Genomic DNA, 15,404 nt, shown 5'->3' on the forward strand with positions numbered 1-15,404 from the left:
AAGAAGCGGGGAAGGGACTTTCTTAGAGGGGTATGTAGTGATAGGACGAGGGGGAACAGTTTTAAATTGGAAGGGGGTAGATTTAGATTGGCTATTAGGAAGAAATTCTTCACTACAAGGTTGGTGAGGCCCTGGCACAGGTTGCGTAGTGAGGTGGTGGATGCTCCCTCCCTGGCAGTGTTCAGGGCCAGGTTGGATGGGGCCTTGAGCAGCCTGGTCTGGTGTGAGGTGTCCCTGCCCATGGCAGTGGGGTTGGAACTTGATGATCTTTAAGGTCCCTAGCCATTCTGTGATTCTATGATTATACAAAATTTGTACTGCTGAGGTTAGGCTGAAGGATGCTGCAGATGCTAGGATGACTGTTCTTAATGCAGACATTATATTTGTGTATTTCCATTATGAGGGCTGCCGCCAGGTTGATGGGTTTATTCCAGCCAATTGCTATGGGTATTTGTGTTTCATGCACCTATTCATCCAAATTTGTGAGTCTGCAGGTTATCTGAACAAGCTCAATTGGAGTTTAATCATAGAATATAATTAATAAACTATTTGGGTATAATGCTTATTTTGCTTGCAGATGTCTCCTTTTCTATTTGCTTCCCAGTGCATAATCCCATGTTCAAAAATATGAGTCTTATGGAAAACTGAAATCATTAGGTATTTTGGGCCACATTTAAATTGACCCAAATCAAATGAGGAATTTTTATGTCTATCTCCTTTTCACTGCAAAGTCTTTCAACTTCCTGCTTTTTTCTCCACCTAAGCACATATCTGAGGAAAACTTTAATTATTTAGTCTGATTTTCTTTATGAGGTCAGATTCTGTTTGACTTTTATCTAATCTCACTTTTGCCAAGTCTTACTTTAGGCCTGCATTTCTTGACTTCGAAGTCATAGTTTTCTTTGGTGACCAGTCCTTTTTTCCATTTCTTGTAGGCTGCCCACTTTTGCTTAATGTAATTTTCAAGATGGTTATTCTTCCAGTGAGGTCTGGAAAGTTCTTCTGCAGCATTTTTTTTCTCTTTGCCTGGCATACAGATTCCAGATAGCTTTAGCAGGTTTGACATGGAGACATTCCAGGCTGCCTCCAAAATCAAATCCCCAAGTTCCTTAGTTCAGACAGCCTCCCTAAATAGTTACCTTGGGTTGCATCCAAACTCGGCAGCTTGCGCACCCGGCGCAGTGCCTGCAGTCCCAGTTGCTTGATCCCCAGATAGTGCATGGTGTCAGAGTGAGGTGCCTCTCCCTCCTGACTCATGTGCCCAGATTTCCTTCTCATCAAAATCAAAGTTCAGCAAGGAAAGGAAGCAGGCATGTGCTAAGGTTTTGCCCTCATACACTTGGGAGATGGCCAGGGCCTATTTCCAGATTTGTGAGCTCAGAAGTACTCACGGCTGTCGTTAGTTTAGACGAAGTTCTGTCTTTTTGAAAAGAGGAACTCTAACGAGTTTTAGCTGCATTCTTTTTTTTTTCAGTTAAATTAAATGCTGCACACTGAAGGCACTACTAGTTACAAAAATACTTCTTCAGATGGACCTATCAATTCTATACGAGGCAGTAATACTGCTTTTCCTCACAACAGGATAATTCTCTGTTGTCTATATCTTTGCAATGACAGCACAATAATCTTTATTAGTGTCCAGGTTTGATTCTGGGATCAATAACAGACTCCTATCAATTTCCTAGTATTCCCAGAATTTATTTCATCCTATCTCCCACAGGTGACTTTACCCAAAAAACTATTGCTTCATTTTATTGTTTCTTTACACATAATGGGCAAACATTTCTGGGGAACCAATTTTGATTTGAGGTTAACTTTTGTCAGCACATTATGTCCACCTGTACAGTCATCATTGCTGAAGTTTCATTCAGTGCTTCAAAAATCAAAGTTCCTCCATGTTGTTGCCCAGGTTTCTTCATTAGAGTAAGAGCATCTTACCAACTGCATCTAATTCTGCATCTAAGTTGGACTCAGCAGTTTTTCTACACTGTGCCCAGCTGCTCATGTTGACAATAACCTTTCCCTGAAGACCTCCACGTTGTGTAGGTAACATGATGAAAACTGTGCTCCTGCACCCCTTGAAGGAGATTCTCAGCCTGAATTCTTCCTCTGTTGTGAGCTATTGAGAGTCTGCAGAAACACCTGTTTACAAAGAATTATTCTCTATCTTCTAAGGCCAGCCAAGGCCTAACAAAAAATTAAATTTTCCATCAGATTGAGAGATATATTTCTTATAAAATACACAACGGTGTATCTTCAAATCACAGTGTGGATGTTGACATCTCTCTGTGTAACTGGGAATGAAGTATTGTGATGTATTAGCTAAGGGGAGTTTATATGACCTGTGTTTTGGCTGCATACACGAAGTATGTGTATCACAAAGAAGATATGTAAGAAATGAGATTGATAAACAGCATAAAACATTGGATAAGAATCAATCCTGTTTCTGAGGCAAGGCCATGCACATTTTTTTCTCCACATTCACTAGTATTTCACTATAGGACTGCACTACCAGGCCCAGGCTTCAGTCTGGTGAGGCAAGTTTTACTGATGGACTTAAATCACTTAGCACTAATTTAACATCCAAAGGGATGTCTAGCTGTTAGCTAAAATGCAGACTCTGCTAATATCGTGAAACACTTTGTTACTGCAGGAAACAAAACAAAACCCAGCAAGTCAAACTTTAAGCAATGCTTATAATACTGAAATAACAGGATTTTGGCAGTAGTACAGTGTCTGTGATTCCATGTTTGCTTTGTGTAATTTTGTACAAATGAAAATACTCATCTCAATTCTGCTTCTCAAAATTAATATACGTGCAAAACCACATGCACGTTTACATAATCATACATATATATTAGGGTACCATCCCCACTCACTCCAGGGTTAGTGCTAACATATATTATCCAAGGTCACATTGGTGTTTTTAATTCAGTGAAGTTGTAGAAATGAATTAATTTTGGCACGTCTTTCTAGCTTTATACACACACATGTACACATCTGCATGTGAGTGAGATAGATAAAGGGAAAGAAAGCGACTGCTGAAAGCACAGTGTGAAAGTGGTCCAGCATTAATGCTCCAGATTAAAATAGCCAGGAACAGTCCTGTGACTGCTAATTAAAATGGATATGTAATTTCCCAAAATAACTTGATAACAAAATAATATTAAGTACCAAGGAAAGTTTCCACAGGAAAGAAGTAACAGCATGTTAAAATTATCCTCGTTTTATTATAAACTCTTTCAAGACAAGAATATTTACAGTTTAGGTGTCGTACAAATGTTTCACGTTTTGTGTTTGGTTGGTTTTGGCTTTGTGTCGTCATTGTCCCCCCATTCAGACATATGGATTTAAGATAAAGTAATCATTTTAATAGGAAATGGAACTCCTATATATAAAAGATATGAAAGAACTATAAAATAACTCTTAAGCTATGTGATGACATACCAACACATTTTGCAAATTTGGAGGTTTATGCATAGCGGAGTATATTTTATTAGATGCACAGCTTATTTGCAAAAGAATTATGGGTTTGGAGATACTGAGCTTATTAATTAAATTCAGTCATTAGTTTGTCTGATTTTTAAAAAAATATTTGTAAAAGCAAACTATTTTCCCCCCAAAATATGTATAGATGTAAATTTCCAGTATAGTTTTAAAACACTAATATTAATTTAAGTATGGCTTATTTCACACTATCTAAAGAAGTTTATCTATACATTTCAGTTACTTTAAAAATGCATTTATTTTTCTCTTAAAATTACCTTCTTTTTTTCCTTAGATAATTGGGGAAAAATATGTTACAACTTGCGTGAAGCTTTTCATATATGCCAAGAAATTAAAAAAAAAATATTGTTGTTTGCACTACTGTATTTACAGCTTGGTAAAAAAATGGACAAAGACTGTTTGTGTAGAAATTTTCTAGAGATTTGGTGTTAGTGTGGAACGTGGATACTAATAATTTTACCTGTCCGTGAACTGGTCCCACTTCACCAGAGCACATTAATATGTGCTTCACTTAAAGAATGAGTGTACCACAGCAGGACTGTTTATTTGCCTAAAACTAAGCACATGCTTTTGTTTTTTTCCTGAATCCAGGTTAGCTTGTGAATAATAATATGTTCCATATTTGTTTACAGTATTTGTGCCTGTAGCTGGAAACTTTTTAACTGTATGCGGCTCAAAACCTCTGTAAGATGAAAAAGTAACACATAAAATAGCTACTTCTTCACATATGATATAAACTTAGGAGGCAAGAAGTAATATTTGCTTGTGTGACAACTCTTGTTGTAAAATATAGCACAATAGAAACAGCGTGAGTTAGTTACATGAGTGTTTTGTGCACATGCACTGCCTCTGAGGTCTGTTCATCAGACTACCCACATAACTATCCAGAAGACATTTAAAGTATCCTCACTTTAGATCCCAAATCTTCACAAGTAGCACCTACAGAAAGTTGTTTACTTCTTGCAGTATTTTACATCTGCCACTAATGCAATAAATGGGGAGGCTTAAAACCAAACGGCATTATTAATGGTGACAGAAAGCTTTTAGCCAAGCTCCCTATATGGTGATGGATATTGTTTATCATATTTTACTTGTTGCTTTAAACTTCCCCTGTCAGAATGAATCATTGATACAGGAGAAGAGGGACCAGATAACAAGTGATGTGATTTGTCTAATAGTAAGTTTGTCTAATCAAAAATGTTGCAAAAAAAGGAACAAAGAAGTCTTGTCTGTTTGCCAAAACCTGCCCTGGTTGTACTCCTGTATCTTGGAGAATATTTTTCCTTTTGTATAATATGCAGTGAGCTGCACATTAATGTCAAGTGTTAAACCAGATATCTCTGAAGAGCATCATAAAAGAATAAGATGTTTATGATTTTGATTAACTTTATTTCTTGGATTTTTTATTTTCCTGATGACAAAGTTGTTGTACAAATCAAAACAATGCTCTACAAGAAGCACTCCATGTTTTCCTTTCTGAGTTATTTATGCGTTTCCAGTTCTCAGTTTTACCAAGCAGTATCAATTAGCACAAAATGAAAATGACAGAAAGATCTGCTAATTTGTGGTGTTTTTTAAGCTAAGCTGAAAGGATGGTATTTAATATTAAATGCTTCTAAAAAAAAGGGTAAAAATTCTTACAGATCTAAAAAAATATTTGTATCAGACTCAAAACATTTTTAATAGCTGTGTGAAAAAAATTTGTTTTAAAAATTTTTAGAACACACTTTACAAAATTTTACTATGTAGAGTTTTAAAATTAAATGCTTATATTCTTCATTTTTTTCAGTTTTCTTTCCTAAAACATGTTACAAATTTCAGTTGGGTTTTTTTTTACCATTTTTGGTCATTTTTGAACTGACATATCATAGAATCATAGAATCATAGAATTGTAGGGGTTGGAAGGGACCTCGAGATCATTGGGTCCAACCCCCTTGCCAAAGCAGCTCCCTAGGACATATCACTCAGATAGGCGTCCAGACGGGTCTTGAATATCTCCAGAGAAGGAGACTCCACCACCTCCCTGGGCAGCCTGTCCCAGGGCTCTGTCACCCTCACTGGGAAAAAGTTCTTCCGCATGTTGGTGCGGAACTTCCTGTGCTCCAACTTGCAGCCATTGCCCCTTGTCCTGTCTCCACAGAGCACTGAAAAGGGGCTGGCTGATTCCCCCTGCATCCCCTGCTTCAGATAATTATAAACTTTAATTAGGTCCCCCCTTAGTCTTCTCTTCTCAAGGCTGAAGAGTCCCAACTTACTCAGCCTTTCCTCATAGGGGAGATGCTCCAGGCCCTTAATCATCTTCGTAGCCCTTCTTTGGACTCTCTCCAGGAGTTCCCTGTCCTTTAAATACCAAGGAGCCCAGAACTGGACACAATACTCCAGGTGGGGCCTGACCAGGGGGAGGATCACCTCCTTTGACCTGCTGGCTACACTCCTCCTGATGCACCTCAGGATCCCATTGGCTCTCTTAGCCACCAGGGCACACTGCTGGCTCATGGCCAACCTGTCATCCACCAGGACCCCCAGGTCCTTCTCCACAGAGCTCTTCTCCAGCAGGTCATCCCCCAGCCTGTACTGTATGTGAGTGAAGCTAAAATTTTCTTTCAGTTATGCTTCTCCCCCAACAACTGACATACAAGTTTTGATACACAAGAACTAATCCCTCAAATTCAAAACTTGATATGAACATGAGTAGTATTTTAGTATAACATTTTAGTATTCTTTGATGTCTAAATTGATTTTTATTTTTCATTTTTTGTGCATTCCTTCACTTTCTTGTTCTGATTCAGACCAGAAATGTTACTGGGGTGGAGATGCTCTGACTACATGTTAGTGTTTTAGTTCAGGTCAGGGAAATACTTTTGAAGTACATCTCCCAGTAGTCCCTTATCTGGTTTACAGCATGCAGAGATTTCTGAGTGCCAAGCTGAATTCATTTTGCATGAAATTAAACAGGAAAATACACTCTAGAGGCACACCTACTGCACTCCAGCTACAAATAAGTATTTGGGTTATGGGACCAGACTACAGCTAGTTTAATAGTAAATAAAAAACTTTTAAAATGTGGATGTTGAGTCCTGAGAACCATGTATTTCTGTCTAGAGTCTGCTCTTCTTGGTCCATTCTGCTTGCTACAGCAGACATACTCCCCCATATGATACCAATTATATTGAACAGGTGACAAAATTTCATGTCAGAAATGTTAGTCGTGCTAATCAATAACAAAATACCTGTTCATGTCAGTTTTTTCTGTGTAGAAAATATATTTTCATCATATATGCTACTAATTTTGCTGAAAGAAGAAATAGACATAAGCAACATTGCTTTTTGCAGTCAAATTCGATTTGAACTTGGGAATTTTTGTGGTGTTCCCACTGAAAAACTTTAAATGGATACGTATTACAATGTTTCCCAGTGCTAGTGTAGTATCCCTGAGCCTACTCCTAAGTAGGACACATTATTTACAAGAATGGCTCAACAGCCATTTTCTTAGTAAAGCTAATGCAGGTCAAATAATTTTTGATAATGCTTTAGGGTGATGATGCACTAAGATTCATTCACCAAGTTCTTCCACACAAGGATTTTGGAGTGTGAGTCCATACTTATTCTTACCTATGTAATCCTACATAATTAAACATTCCCCATTTGCTATTTCTCCTGCAGAAGGCAGTCAAAGGTTCTGCATTTGACATTTGTGTGAGTGGAAATAGGCAGTGAATTAAATATGTATTCCCTATCTATGGAAAGTGTCTTAACAAGGAAGAAAACAGCTTCATCAGATTTGGTAACAAAATAGATCTTGAAATGTCTGTTTGTAGATTCAATAGTTTAAATGATACCTACAACATCATTTCAACCTACTGAGATTTACCAACTGGTTCACTCCTTGGTCTACTAGGAGCAATTCTACTTACACTTTGTTATTCAGAGAAACTAGGTTATCATTTTTGAAGCGTTCTGCTCTTACTTAAAGTCTGGTTTTATTTTTAAAGGTATACTGAAGCATCTTTCAGTTCAGTGGAGATCTCTTCCCTTTGTACATATCTAGTCACATCCCTGTAATTTGGAACCAAAAATACATTTTCAGTGCAAGTAATTTTCACTGCTGTCTGTCCTGCTGAGATAATACAGCTAGGAGAGAGTGAGTTCTTATGAGGCCCTACTTGTTCTTATGCAGAAATCACAGAATTAATTTCTGTTAGAGGTCCAACCTGTTATACCTGTGTAAACCTATGAAGGGTAATGGGGTTGCACAAGTGTCAGTAAAGGCATAATAGGTTTAATCAAGCATAACAGAAAGTAAATTGCTCTGCAAAATCCTCATTACTAGAGATGAAGTGCATTCATCTGTCTCAACTGTTAAACCATAAACTGTCCAGGCAAAGGCAGTTCCTGCAATGATGATTCTCTGATTTCAAGTGAAATGTCTAGGTGACATAGTACCAACAAGTAATGATTATATAATAATAACCTGGATTGACTACTAGACAGAGTATTAGCTTGCCCAAAACAACTGCTTATATGTAAACTCACTACATGTATTCTAGAAATTGAACTGAAGGACAACCAGTAAGGACAGCGACTTTATTGCTAAAATAGTGACTAAAAGTCACAGTTCCAAAGAGAGATGACTTATGTAAGGAGGTTCTTATTCAAGTATGCAGAGTTAATAGTCAGCAATTTTTTTCTCCTCGACAACATAACATGTGATATTACAAAAAATAAGCTATCAGCTCGCAGCTATTAAAATGGTGGGTCACCAATATCTTGGCCTAAGTCTAGGAGAGTGTGAATAAAGATTAGCTCAAATAAACTAAATCTCTCTGTTCATCACTTTCCTAGAATAGCCTAAATAACAGTTTAACAATATGTTTGGAGAGAAGAGTCACAGTAGACTGTGACAATGTAACACAGTCTGAAGAATAATAATTGAAGGGCATGAATATAAGCTCTTGTTTATGGAGAAACCATATGTTGCATTTTGCTAATACCAGCAGCATTTATGTCATGGCCTTTCAGCATCCCTGCTACACTGAAACCAAAGATCTGTATAGATTCACAGAATCAGAATCAGATTGATAAAGCTTAAGGTGTGAAAGACCGCCACAGTCATCTCCTCCAACAACCATGACGCAAGCAACATGAGCTGCCCTCAATTTGTGTGGTTTTGCCTTCCAGGTACTGGATGTGGTTAACCTTTCCTGTTGTAACATTGCTGAAGTTTTGTTTTTCACAAAGATGGTTCTGGGCTAAACACCTCACATCTCATCCTTCTCTTGGGTTAACTACATTTCTATGATAAACTAAGGAGACCGAGCATTTTGAGTTTTAACTACAAGTTATGAAGCAGTGTTGGTGCTGTAAATGATCTCACTATATAACTAAAGAAGTGCTTGAGAGAGGAAGCAGTATCCATTATTAGACAAACTTACATGATATTTAAAAGGAGATGATCTTTCTGGTCTATTATATCATTCTAGTGACAGTTCTTCAAAGCTTTCCCATTTCATTAATTACCAACACCGTTTTCCACAGATACTGCTCTAGCGTTGAATAATCTGAATGGATATAGTCAGTTAACATTTTTGGTCAGGGTGTTACAACCTGAGGCCACATTCACCTTGGTGACTCCCAAGTTCTTTCAGAGGTTTCTTATATATATGGTTTGTACTTCCCTAGCTAAACAATCATTGGCTTCCTTTCTTCTTTTTTTTTTTAACTATTTTGCTACCCTTATTTAGATGACATTTGCAAACCTCATTAGTAATGATTTTTAAAGTTATTACACAGACTGTGTTGACAATGTTTTAAGCAGTGTAGATCTCCCAGAAGAAACATGATTGCTTAATGGTAATTCTTCATGTAAGATTACAATTTGAGATTGATCAATAGCTTGTTACCAATCTATATGGTGCATGCCAACTCAATTTTATATAATTCTGAGCTTATTGGCAAATAAAATGTCGTGCAGTACCAGTCCTGGACATAAGTAAGCCTTTTTTACCTCTGCTAACCACACTTCCTGTCTGAGCTGAAAAAGGCATCAAGTGAGTTTGATCGCATCTGCTTCCCATCTTTATTGGAGTTGTATTTCCTTGCATTAATTCTTTATGAATCAATCCCCATAGCTGATTTTCCATTATTTTGCAGAAGATCGATGCTGGATTGACAGACCTGTAATTACCTGGATCTGCTCATTTATCCTTTTAGAAATAGTCACACATCGCTGGGTTTGTTCCAAGCATCTGGATTTTAAAAGTTATTTTAAAACAATTGTGTCCTAGAGACACTAGGCTGGGCCAGCCCTTCCAGAACTCCTTAATCCAAGCTATGCAGAATTATTGATGTTAACTCACAACTTTCATAGCAGGCAACTATGGTTTTAGCATATGCCATAGAAAGTTCTGTAATTGTTACCAGTGAGGTGGTTCTTGTTCTCATTTTCCTGGTTTTTCTTTTTTTTCTGTTTCTTATAGCCTGAACTATAATGTAACATGTAACTAGGCAATGACTAGTGTTTGTTGCTATGGGTTTAAATCATGAAAGGGAATATGTCTAAAATTAAAGAGTTACAGAAAATTACTCGCTGCTCAAACCCCTGTCTGAGCCTTGCTTTGTTTGCCTGTATAGATGTAGCCCTTGGGACTAGGACTTCAGCACATGATGGAAACATAAAATGTGGTGGCACAGCTAGGTGTAGGAAGGTGATGTCCTTTTTCATCCTGCAGGGACTCAACATTAACTGTCCCTTACCACACCACTCTTTGACCTGAAGGTCCTGCATGTCCTTCATCTCAGCTCACTTTGGAGATGCTCGCCAGCTTCTCCACTGTCCTATTCATAGATCAAGGAGATCATGCAGATAACATCAACTCAGGTAAAGGCAGCAGAGGACAGGCAATATGTGGCCTGGATAGAGCTAGGATGGGGCAATATCTCACTGCGCTGGGTACTGCAGCAACACAGCAATGCCAGAGCCAAGGAGTTTGGTGATCTTTTATCAGCATATGCAGTTAAAACCACCAATCACTGCAGTGCTGGGCTGAAATGGCACCAGCCTATTACCCACATTTTTTGACAGACCAGCACAAGTGTATTTTACCTACCAGCTCCCACTGTGAAGACTTTTCTCCATCTTTTGTGTGTCTGGGTGCCAGGGTTGTGGTGCTTTTCAGGGGTGTTTCAAAGAAAAGCCCTTCCCAGGGAGCTGGAAAAGACCTTCAAGGGTATATTAGCACAGATGCTAAATCGTGGAGGATATTGAGGTGCTCATGACAGTCTGTTTATTTTTTTTTTAAGCTAAACAACCAAGTCCAAGGTTTTGCAGGTTTCTTTTTTTTTTTTTTTTTTTTTTTTTTCCAGGTGTTATTTTCCCTTGTCCAGAGTTTCTGAAAATGAAGCTCTGGAAAATGAAATGCATTGACATACCATACCCAAAAGGCTGCTAGAAAAATTTGCCTAGCTGTGGCTGTATATTAAACAATTTTGATTTAAGATACACTGCTTCTTGCCTTTGGAGAACAGTTTCCACTTCAAGGTTGAATAACAGGGGTGGGAAAAGAGGCACCTCAGTCAATTGCATTGCAAATTTTTTGTAAGTGGCAGAAGATGATAAAATAATACCAATGTCTCAACTTTCATGACTGAAAACAGCAAAACACATAGTCCCTATATGATATTGGGATCTTTTGAGACAGTGTTTGTTAATGTCTACAAAACACAGTAGGTTTCCTGGATAAAAATAAAGAAGTAAATAAGTTCATAGTACTGTCCCGACAGGCTTAAAAAAATCTCCTTGGAGGAATGGGCACTTACTTCCTTGTTGGAAAAGGAAAGATGGGATTATCAACATGCTTTAAGCCTCATGAATTTTTAATGGAAAGGTGTTGTTGCCTTCCTCTGTGAAAAGTGGCTGCTAGTAAAGAAATGAGGTGTTTTCTACAGTTTTCTGAATAGTTCTGGAAACAAGAAATGAATTAAAGAACATTGCAGGGTCAATAATATTAATAATATTACATTGCAGGGTCATTAATATTAATAATATTACATTGCAGGGTCAATAATATGAATAATATTACATTATTATTTTCTGAACGAGAAGATCTGAAAGGCAAAAGAAAAATCTAGCAATTTTTCATCTCCTACTTGCCTTGATATGGGAGATAATTTGTATCCCTCAACCCAGTAAAGGATGGGAAATCTTCAGCACTTGCTGATGTTTTCTTAAAGCAGAGTGAGTGACAGTGATGCTCAACACTACATTCAGTGCAGCATCCCTCTACCCCCTCCCATCATTTCTCTTGCAAAACTGCTCACCTCAGAAAGATTTCCTTTCTATGCCTTTGTGTTCCAATACCAAAAAGTGACTCTACTGTAATACAGACCCTAGCTCTGTGCTTCCTAAATTCCATGTGAATTGATTAAAATAATGAATCTGTTATGGTTTGGTTTTTACTTTTTGCACAAAAAATAAGGTTAAAATCCTTCTCTGAAATGAAATCACAATTAAGTCTTAGGGTGGTAATATGATGATAAGTGTTCCATTCTAAAACCCAAAGTAAATAATCATTTTCAGATCAGAAACTGGTATGTTGTATGTATTTAATCAATGTACATACAGCAATAGTGTTACATAACATTAAAGCAATTTTGATCATCGTCCTTTTCCTCCGAAATCAGATGTTGACCTGCATTTCCTGTGTTGTAATTACACCATCAGTACAATATACACTCACCAGTAATCATGGCACAGTTTGGCTGCTAAGAGACCGGCCAAGAGTGCAATGACTTCTAAGTACTGCTTTGAGACTCCGCTGTGTTCTTCCTTCAGCTTAGACATGAGGCATCCATTGAAAGACTTCCAAAATTCATGGTCATTTTCTAATCTAATGTAAGGCATGTGAGTCTGGAAAAGTGCTGTGTTGAGGCCACATACTTTTCTCATGTAACTCCACTGAAATCAGTGATAATCCACCAGAGATGAAGGCAATAGGGACATTCATGATTTCTTCAGTTGCTCCCATCTTCAGGAAGGATATTCACAGACATGTGGAACAAGACTTTTCTGCAGAGATGGCTCCTTTGCCTGAACTGCCTCTTTGGCCCCAGAGTTCCTCCAGCATCACTTATTTACTTTGGCAGGTATTCCTCCTTGGCACCCAGTTAAATAAATCTTTTCCTGAATCACCATGTAAAATTTCTGGAAGTCATGCAAAGAGAACTTGCCTGGAAAATTCACATTTGCTTTCTCCATTTTGGCTTTAAAGTCCTGCTGCAAGGTGCAAAAGGAACCACTGCTATAGAAACTACCATCTATCTCCAGGAGTGAGGGACTGCTGTGGATCCCACCTCAGCAAGGATCCTCCTGCCAGAGGATGTCAGTCAGAACAACCTTAAAAGTGAAAGAACCTTTCCAAGGAAAAGCCATGCACTGCTAACTTTGGTAAAAAAAATGGGTGCTGGTCAGTCCTTTGAGAGATGGAGACTTCTGCAGAACTTTCATACTTATGTGAACAGACTACAAAAGGGCAAAATATAGTCCTCAAGAGATAAACTTCACACAGGTTTTTAACAACAAGCGTTTATAGTTTCACTGAATTCTAGAGGGAAGTCATTGCAATGAGAATTGTGAGTAAGAAGGGCAGGTACAGAAATACAATTTCTTAAAAGATTAATGTAATGAGTTAAGTAGTTTCCTTCCCAATTAAACAACATAGAAGACAATCTTACAAGGAATGTTTGAAAAAATAATTATGGTCTTCAAAATCCGAGAACTTTAACAGATGTACCTCTTAACAAAGCTACTTTAACTTTCAGAGCCTGCAAAATTCTCGCGTGCCCTAATTTTAAAGGAAACAGAAAGAAACAATACTAGAAAAAAAAGAGAGAACAAAACCCTCAACTTTCTGAGCTGTTTCTGCTCAAGTTCTGCCAAATACTCTTTCTGTGTCTTGAAGAAATAGGACAATTACCTTTCTGTCTAAATCAGATACAGACACTGAAGAATCTTTTAAAGGAATGTGTCCTTTATAATTAATGCGTGAGTCACTGGGTTTGTTAAAATTAATAAATGGGTTCAGATTTTCCTGTTTGTGTGCCATGTAGTGCTCCTAGCTATATTCCCATTGTAAAAATCTTGACTGTCTAGGCTTTTTTTTTTTTTTTTTGAACCTCTCAGCTGAAAAATATCTATTCCAGATTTAAGATCAGCAAATTTTAGGTTTCAAATTTTGGGACATAGATCAAACTTCTTGTTGCAAAATTTCAGGAAAAAAAAAAAGTTTAGATCCAGATGCAATCTTTGGAGTCAAAATGACAAAAACCAGCAGGAATTTCAGCAAAAGCAAAAGAAAAAAATATAACTTAACACAGAATTTGGAAAAAGATAGTTCCAAGATCTGAAAATTAAGTTGAGGAGTTCTAAAGTTGTCAAAGAAAGCAAGATAAATTCTTGTACTCTCTAGCTTTCTGTTCTTTATCTGGTTTTCTTCCTAATACAATGCTGTCACTGCTGAGGATGGCCTGATAATACACTTCTGTACAGATTAGTCTTCATGCTGATGAAATTTCCACTCAAGCCAAGAGAAATTCCACATTAAGACTGTGGAGCTTTGTTCTTGTATTTAGCAGAAAAAGGTAGAAGAATGAGGCCAGGTAGATTGCCTCCAAATGTGTAATATCTGCAGGAAGCACATATCTGGAGAATTCCCTCCCACTATATGAGTAAGGACTATGCAAATCCTAGCCTGGTGGATTCCTTGTTGTCTATGAGAGAGACATGTCTTTTTGCTTAGAAGTAGAGGACTGACTTCTGTGCTGAGGAGAAATAACATCTGTTCTATCAGTGCTTAAGATAGGAGACCTCCTCCAAAGCTTTTTCTGCTGAAGATTGCTCAGAAGAATCGTCTGCTCTGTACCTGGCTGTCTTTTGCAGTGGAAAAACAGCAGTTTATCTTTATTCAACATATTCTACACAGACCTACTCTCTGCTTGACCTTTGATATTTAACTGTGAGCCAGGGAAATCTTGCATCTGAGAGCTTTGAGAGCTTCCCTGTGGAGAGCACTGGGGACTGGGAGGAACAGTGATGAAAGGGTGGGAGGGACAATCCCTTAGCATGGCCCAGCTCAGCTATTCTCTGATGCCTCAGGTGCCATCACCGATGTCGCCTCTATGTGGTCACGATCTCCTGTGGAAAGACCAGCTGCGTCTTGTACAAATGACATGAAAAAGAGGTATAATTCTCCATAGGCACATGTGCAAGCAGTTAGATTAAGTAGATTTGGAAAGAAATGTAAACCAAAGCAGAAATTTAGGATCATCTTCCTAGACAATCAGCTGAGCCAGATCCAAGAACTACTAGAATCTGAAAAATTACTCCCAAGAGTCATGTCTACAGCATATCTGTTCCTTACTGGAAATGTGCTGCGTGAATACATTCCATTTATATAGATATAAATATGTATTTATAGAAATGGAAATATATATATTTGTTTTCCTGAGGGCTTTTTGGCTCACTCTGTTACAAATGTCCTTTTATTTGAATGTGTTTATTTTTGTAAAAATTCCAAAATTCCAGTTTTACTTAATTTCAGTCATCTGCTTCAAACCTCAAAGTAACTCACAGAGGGCTGTCAATATTGGATGCCCAAACACCTTCCCTTCATGAAATCTACATATATGTAGTAATACTAGGGGAGGGGACAGTTCATTATATGTTCAAGACCAACACATAGCAACCCAGCCACAGCCGGGTCTTTATGTTGTGAAAGACCAAGAGGTACTATATAAACACAAAACAATGCTTTCCTTTTTATATTCTTTTTTCTTCCTTTTTTTTTTTTTTAAATTTTCCCTCTTTAAAATATCACTTAAAAAGAAGTAAGTATGCTTATTAC

This window comes from Gallinula chloropus (assembly GCF_964237585.1).
Source record: "Gallinula chloropus genome assembly, chromosome: 3".
Lineage (NCBI taxonomy): Eukaryota > Metazoa > Chordata > Aves > Gruiformes > Rallidae > Gallinula > Gallinula chloropus.